This window comes from Gorilla gorilla, chromosome 12 (assembly GCF_029281585.2).
Source record: "Gorilla gorilla gorilla isolate KB3781 chromosome 12, NHGRI_mGorGor1-v2.1_pri, whole genome shotgun sequence".
Taxonomy (NCBI): Eukaryota; Metazoa; Chordata; class Mammalia; order Primates; family Hominidae; genus Gorilla; species Gorilla gorilla.
In genome coordinates, this window is record NC_073236.2 from 100,639,618 (window position 1) to 100,647,737 (window position 8,120).

Below are 8,120 nucleotides of genomic sequence, written 5' to 3' on the forward strand. Positions count from 1 at the left end.
TGCTCAAGTTTGCTGGGCGCGGTGGCTCACACCTGTAATGCCAGCACTTTGGGAGGCCAAGGTGGGCGGATCACAAGGTCAGGAGATCGAGACCATCCTGGCTAGCACAGTGAAACCCCGTCTGTACTAAAAATATTTAAAAAAAAAAAATTAGCCAGGCGTGATGGCGGGCGCCTGTAGTCCCAGCTACTCGGGAGGCTGAGGCAGGAGAATGGCGTGAACCTGGGAGGTGGAGCTTGCAGTGAGCCGAGATCTCGCCACCGCACTCCAGCCTGGGCACAGAGTGAGACTACGTCTCAAAAAAAAAAAAAAGAAATTTGCTCAAGTTTTTACAGTGGCCTAAAAGGAAACTTCCATTTTTGTTTTTTTCTTTTTTAAGGAACAGGAGTCTCAAGGGCTGGGCGTGGTGGCTTACGCCTGTAATCCCAGCACTTTGGGAGGCTGAGGCAGGTGGATCATGAGGTCAGCAGTTTGAGATCAGCCTGACCAACATGGTGAAACCCTGTCTCTACTAAAACATACAAAAAAATTAGCTGGGCATGGTGGCGGGCGCTTGTAATCCCAGTGAATTGGGAGGCTGAGGCAGGAGAATTGCTTGAAACCAGAAGGCGGAGGTTGCAGTGAGCCAAGATTGTGCCACTGCACTCTAGCCTGTGCAACAAGAGCAAAATTCAGTCTCAAAAAAAAAAAATTGAAGGAACAGGAGTCTCACTATTGTTGCCCAGTCTGGCCTTAAACTTCTAGGCTCAAGTGATCCTCCCACCTCAGTCACCCAAGTAGCTGGGCATGGCTTTTTTTTTTGTAGAGACGGGGGTTCTCACTATGTTGCCCAGGCCAGTTGAAGCTCTCCTCCTGCCTTAGCCTCCCAAAGTGCTGGGATTACAGGCGACAGCTACCATAAGCGCCCTCATAGAATTTTTTTTAATGCAGTAGTTGCCATGTTCCCTCCCAAAGAAGCATGAAACCTCATCTTACTCAATTGCTTGTATCTTCCATTTGGTGGTTTTTTCATTCCTAATGTGAAAAGGCTCTTATCTTACAGCAAAAAAATATGTCATGTTATTTTCTTTACACCAATTTAGTTCATTGATGCTCTTTGAAAAAGTTTGCTTATTGTTTAGCAAACACTATCACCTGGAGAAAATCAGCCCTCAATGGATACGCAGCCACCAAGAGGAAACAGCCTAACAAGCTTAACCTGAAAGACATAAGACCTCACCAGAAAACTTGAAGAAAACACCAACAGGAACATCATGAAATAAATCTGACTATGACTCCAAGAGATCTCCTGAGGGATTGGAATGATCAGAGATAGAAGAGTTGGCTGGGGTGGTACCACTAAGTTTTGAAGAAAAAATATTTTTGGTTTGGAAGACACAAAACGAATTTAGTATTGTGTCTATTAGACAGTCATTGTGTTTCTTATAGTGATTAGCTGTAAAAAAAAAAAACAATTAGGGAAAGGATAGGAGATCTGGGCTAGAACCACAATTTTTTTTTTTTTTTTTTTTTCAGACAGGGTCTCACTCTGTCACCCAGGCTGGAGTGCAGTGGCGTGATCTTGGCTCACTGCAACCTCCACCTCCTGGCTCAAGCCATCCTCCCACCTCAGCCTCCTGAGCAGCTGGGACTACAGATGCACACCACTATGCCCAGCTAATTTTTGTATTTTTAGTAGAGACAGGGTTTCACCATGTTGCCCAGGCTGGTCCTGAACTCCTGAGCTCAAGCTATGTGTCCACTTCGGCTTCTCAACGTGCTGGGATTACAGGCGTGAGCCACGGCACTCAGCCCAGAAACACAAATCTTAATTAAAGCTGTATATTCTGGCCACTAAAATTATATGAGCAATTTATTTTCCTGAGGCAGTGAGGAAGTGCTATGAGTAAGAAGAAAATTCAGTTCTCATCCTTGAGAAATAGTTGTAGTGAAAAAAATAGAAAAGGAACCATTAGAAGTACTAGCTGGTGGCCAGGGGTGCTGACTCATGCCTGTAATCCCAGCACTTTGGGAGACTGAGGCGACCAGCTTGGGCAACGTGGTGAGACCCCATCTGTATGAAAGATGAAAAAATTAGCCAGGCATGGTGGCACACACCTGTAGTCCCAACTATTAATACTAGGGAGGCTAAGGTGGGAGGATGACTTGAGACCAGGAGATGGAGGCTGTGGTGAGCTGTGATCAAACCACTGCCCTCCAGCCTAAGCAACAGAGCAAGACCCTGTCTCAAAAAAAGAAAAGAAAAGAAAAGAAAAGGAAGTACTAGCTAGAAAGAATCCATGCTTGTGGCAGGGTGTGGTGGTGCACATCTGTAATCCCAGCACTTTGGGAGGCCAAGAAGGGTGGATCACTTGAGGTCAGGAGTTCAAGATCAGCCTGGCCAACATGGTGAAACCCCATCTCTACTAAAAATACAAAATTTAGCTGGACATGGTGGTACACACCTGTAATCCTGGAGGTTGCACTGAGCTGAGACTGAGCCACTGCACTCCAGCCAGGGCGACAGAGCGAGACTCTGTCTCAAAAAAAAAAAAAAAAAAAAAAATCCCTACCTGTTATTTATCTTGAAGAAGTCCCCATTTCAAGATCTTTTTTCCACTGTTCCTCCTTCCTCTTTCCTAATTAATCTCCTCTCCAGCTAATATCTACTTTTCTTGGATTTGAATCCCTTTCTTATTCATCAGTTTCATCCTTCATCAAATCCCCAGTATTCTACTCTCTGCTCTGACAAAGACCGGTTCCATTATCCAATCTCCTTCTTCCCAGATTTGCTAATCTCCCCCTTCTCCTACCTACAATTTCCAGATCAGAGAAAATCACTCCATATTTAATTGTGTCTAATATAAGAACTCCCTGTAAAAACCAGCACTATTTTATATAAACTACATTTGAAAATAACCTTAGGTTGAATTCAAATAAATCCCTACAATATATTTTAGAGATTGATATCTCTCTGGATGCTGTACACTTTCTTATTTTTAAAGGTAATCCCATTTGGGAAAAACAATCCCTCACCAAAATTGACTCCATCAAATATTCCCTCTAAATTATGGGTTCTTGTCCAGGCGCAGTGGCTCACGCCTGTAAACCCAACACTTTGGGGGGTCGAGGTGGGCGGATCAGTTGAGGTCAGGAGTTCAAGACCAGCCTGGGCAACATGGTGAAACCCTGTCTCTACTAAAAATATAAAAATTAGCCAGGTGTGGTGGTACACGCCTGCAATCCCAGCTACTTGGGAGGCTGAGGCAGGAGAATCGCTTGAACCCGGGAGATGGAGGCTGCAATGAGCCGAGATCGTGCCACTGCACTCCAGCCTGGGCAACAGAGCAAGACTCTGTCTTAATTAATTAATTAAGCATTCTTAGTCATGAATTGACTTCAAGGCATTCATTGGAATTCCCCTCTTCAATTTCCAAATACAATTTCCAGATGTAACCCAAGGCTGCTACCGCCCCAAACTCCTGAGAGCTCTAATGGGTTCACACCCTGAGAGCTCAGAGTACTTCCCACCTACAACAAAGTGTCTGCATACCAGCTTGCTTTTCCCTTCTTGTTGAGCCCTTTTTGACTTGAAATTGAGCAAGACCATAACTAAATCTGCACTATTGACTGGTTGGCCTAGAAGAGACTAAAAATCCCTTCCTCGTTCTGCTTTAAATATTTAACATTTAAAAATTAGAATGTAATTAGAAGTTAGAGTTTCAAAGCAATCCCACTGAGAAGATTAGGGAGATTAAGTACCAGTTTTAAAGGGATAGCTTTCCCAAGAGCTGTTTGTCATCAGTATGCTGAGAAAATGGATGTGGGGCTGGGGTGATAGGACTGTTGGGTGACCAGAGGACAACAGGAGGGCGCTGGGGCTTTTCTTAGGGGTTGGGAGTGGAGGGCACCACAAGAGAGAAACAGAGAAGCTGGAAATTTGCCTATAGCAAACCGTGTCTGCTTTGGAAATTTACCAACTCAGACCTTGGCCGTCTGTTCTTCCAAAGAAATCCATCAAAGCAGTGTAGGAAAGTGGAAAACACCTTGACTGGGATCTAGGGCCACCTCTGCTACCTAACCTCACGGCATTGGGTATGTCTGCTTCTCTCGCTGGCCCGTCAGTCTGTAACAAGGGGTATCGAGCTACATTAGATGATTTTAAGGATCCTTCCAGCTAAGACACTTTGTGAAACGACGTAACAGGCCAGGGCAGTGGCTCACGCCTGTAATCCTAGCCCTTTGGGAGGCCAAGGTGGGTGGACCACTTGAGGTCAGGAGTTCGAGACCAGCCTGGTCAACATGGTGAAACCCCATCTCTATAAAAAATACAAAAATTAGCTGGGTGTGGTGGCCAGTGTCTGTAATTTTAGTTACTCAGGAGGCTGAGGTGGGAGAATCATCTGAGCCCAGGAGGCGGAGGGTGCAGTGAGCCATGATCATGCCACTGTACTCCAGCCTGAGTGACTGAGACTCTGAAAAAAAAATTAATTAATTAAATAAATAAAATGACATAACAAACAGCTGTCATCCATCTATCATCCTGCTCCTGTGTCCACATCCACCCTCCTTTTCTCAGGTCTGTTGCAGATTGTATTGAGAGGTAAGCACAGAGAGAGGGCCTGGCTAGGGACCGCGCTCTACCCGCTTCACAGGGAAGAAACTAGTCCTGCATCTTTCCACCTTCCTGATCTACTCTGAGATCTCCATTCTCCTTCTTGTCTGCTGTGGAGAGCTACTAGCTCCACAGTGGCAAATGGATCCTGAGGGTGTAGTTGCTTTGCAAGAAAAAGCCCAGCTTTTATTTTTTAAGCAAGCCAATGATATATAAGAGGTAGAAGATGTTTTGTTATTTAACACTGGGCTTGGTTTTTGTTTTGTTGTTGCTGCTGTTCAGTCTTGCCTTTGTAAGCACTTTCAACTCCTTGTTGCCATATGATAGCATGCCATAAATAGATGAGCTGGACGCCACTCCGAAGAGGAAGAATGCTGTTCTTACCTAATAAGTGCACAACAGGCCCTTTGATCAATAACATTGACAAAGAAGAATGTGCATGGCGGAGAGAATAGCTATTAAATACAAGTGAAATTGAAACTTCAATTTCAAATTGCGAAATTCCTAAGGATTAAAGTAAATCCTTGGCCAGGGTCCCAAGAAGGCTCCATCTAGCAACACTGCCAGGAGATTTTCCAGCACTCTCTCAGTATGTAAAAGTCCCAGTACATTATTTACAGGATTTTGAATTTTATCTGAACTTGCTAACTATCACTTACTTTATCTTGGGCAAACTTAGTGTTTTTTGTTTTTTGTTTTTTTTCTAATTGTCAGAACTTCTAAACCCTTAGAACAATAATGACCAATGCAGTTTAATATTTTAGGGAATTTCACAGCATCAAAACAGGGAAGAAGCATGAAATAACTGGAGAAATCTCAAACAATGTAGTAAAAAGGAAAGAAATAATTTAAATCAATATTCTAAATATAAAGCAGCTATCATATATTGAAATACAAATCATTAATACATAATAGAGCTAAATTATGGCTTTTTCAACTCATTTTAATTTTACACATTTATGCAAGTATCATAGTTACATATATACTATTTTTACTTTTTAATTAATGAGTAAAAATAATACATAGCATATACAAATGTTGTTTTGAAATGATATACATTGTGGAATGGCTAAATTATGCTAATTAGCATATACATTACCTCACATACTTATCTTTTTGTGTGTGGTAAGAACACATATAGTCTATTCTCATAGCAATCTTTATAAATGCAATACATTGTTATTAACTAGAGTCACCATGTTGTACACAATAGATCTCTTGAACTTATTCCTTCTAACTGAAATTCTGTATCCTTTGACCAACATTTCCCCAACATGTATGTACTATTACCTCTTTTCTGATTGCGTTTAAGTTCTTCGTACATTAACCAGTTCAAGAGAACTAAAGTGCATTAAGCCTTCATCAGATGCCAGGCATTGTACTGGATGCTTTATTACTTTCCCAGACAACATAGGAAGTAGGTTTTGTTATCCACATTTTACAAATGAGAAATCTCAGGTTCAGAGAGGTAGCCAGAAAGTGGCAGAGCCCCTTTAAAAATTTCAGAAAATTTCCACCAAATCTTTAACTTATTTTTGCATTTAAAGTTGGTAAGCACTGACTCCCTAAAGCCAAGTCCCTTGCTTGGGCCACTTTCAATTTCCCATCAACTTTTACATCTTGATAACTTGTGATTTCTCTAATGCCAACCTTAGTTAAAACAACTGTGTAAGAACACTGTGTCCTTAGCATGGCTACCTCCCAACTATAACAAAATGATCCTTTTTTTTTTGAGACAGAGTCTCACTCTGTCACCCAGGCTGGAGTGCAGTAGCATGATCTTGGCTCGCTGCAACCTTCAACCTTCGCCTCCCACATTCAAGCAAGTCTCTTGCCTCAGCCTCCCAAGTAGCTGGGATTACAGGTGTGCGCCCCCATGCCCAGCTAATTTTTGTATTTTTAGTAGAGACAGGGTTTCACCATGTTGGCCAGGCTGGTTTGGAACTCCTGACCTCAAGTGATGCACCACCTCAGCCTCCCAAAAAGCTGGGATTCAGGCATGAGCCACTGTACCCAGCCCAAAATGATCTCTTTCTGTGGACATCTCATCATACTTGTAAATAAAGTTATCTGCATATTCTTCTGTATATGCAAGGCTTGACTCTAACCAAAGTGACAGCGTTAAAATTATCATGAAATGTGAACAGTCATATGAATGCTACATAAAAAGATAGAATTTAAATCAGGGAGTCTTTTGTGGGATCACACCAAAGTTCTGATTTTACAGATAAGGAAACCAAGGCCTTGAAAAAATTAAAGGACCAAAAGAAATGTTAAACATAGATTAAACAGGCAGTTAAAACCATATTTGTTTAATTATTTATGTCTCTTTATTACCTTATTTAACTGGGTTTGAAGCCACTTTTATGTATAATAATTATAAAATAAAATGGAAAAACAATTTCAAAAAGCAAGAACGATGAAATTGTTAAAAAATAAGTAGTAGTGATAGTTGCACAATATGTGACTAAAAAAACACTGAATTGCATATTTGGAAATGGCGAATTTTATGGCATATCAATTAAATTTCAATGAAACTGTCTTTAAAGCACCACTATATACATTTTTTAAAAAAATAGAATAGATGATAAAACCAGGGAATGATGCTGGGCACGGTGGCTCACACCTGTAATCCCAGCACTTTGGGAGGCTGAGGAGGGCAGGTCACCTGAGGTCAGGAGTTCGAGACCAGCCTGGCCAACATGGTAAAACTCCGTCCCACTAAAAATAGAAAAATTAGCCGAGTGTGGTGGCTCACACCTGCAATTCCAGCACTTTGGGAGGCCAAGGCGGGTGGATCACAAGGTCAGGAGTTTGAGACCAGCCTGGCCAACGTGACGAAACCCCATCTGTACAGAAAATACAAAAAGTAGCTAGGCCTGGTGGTACATGCCTGTAATCCCAAGAACTCAGGAGGCTGAGTCAGGAGAATTGCTTGAACCCAGGAGGCGGATGTTGCATTGAACTGAGATCACACCACTGCACTCTAGCCTGGGTGACAGAGCAAGACTGCGTCTCAAAAACAAAACAAAACAAAACCAGGGAATGATGACGTCTCTCTTTTCAAGTCTATCTTAGAATATCACCAGTGAAACAGCCCCCACTATATTATTAGCTTAATGAATCATGAACATTGACCTGTTGCCTCCATTTCTCTGTGGTAGAGTATTAGGCCAGATTTTAAAGCTCCTATTGGGGTTGAGAAATTATTTCCAAGTAAGACTCTGGAATGTATTTCCAAAGAGAATACATTTTTCTCATGAGAAAATCTTTGAGTAAATTAAAAACCATAAACTAAAGAGTCTTGTTGATTTCAACTAGGAAACAGAAAGTTGAATCTGTTGTTCTTTATGTACGCAAGCATGCATTTCAAGCAAAATGCTTTAAGATGAGTATACACAAACTGATCTAGGAATTCCCCTTCTTCAAATGTATCATAGCATGTAATGAACTCAGAAAAAGGTTTGAGAACAAAGATCTTCATCACAGCATTATCATGATTTATAATAATGAAAATGTGGAAATA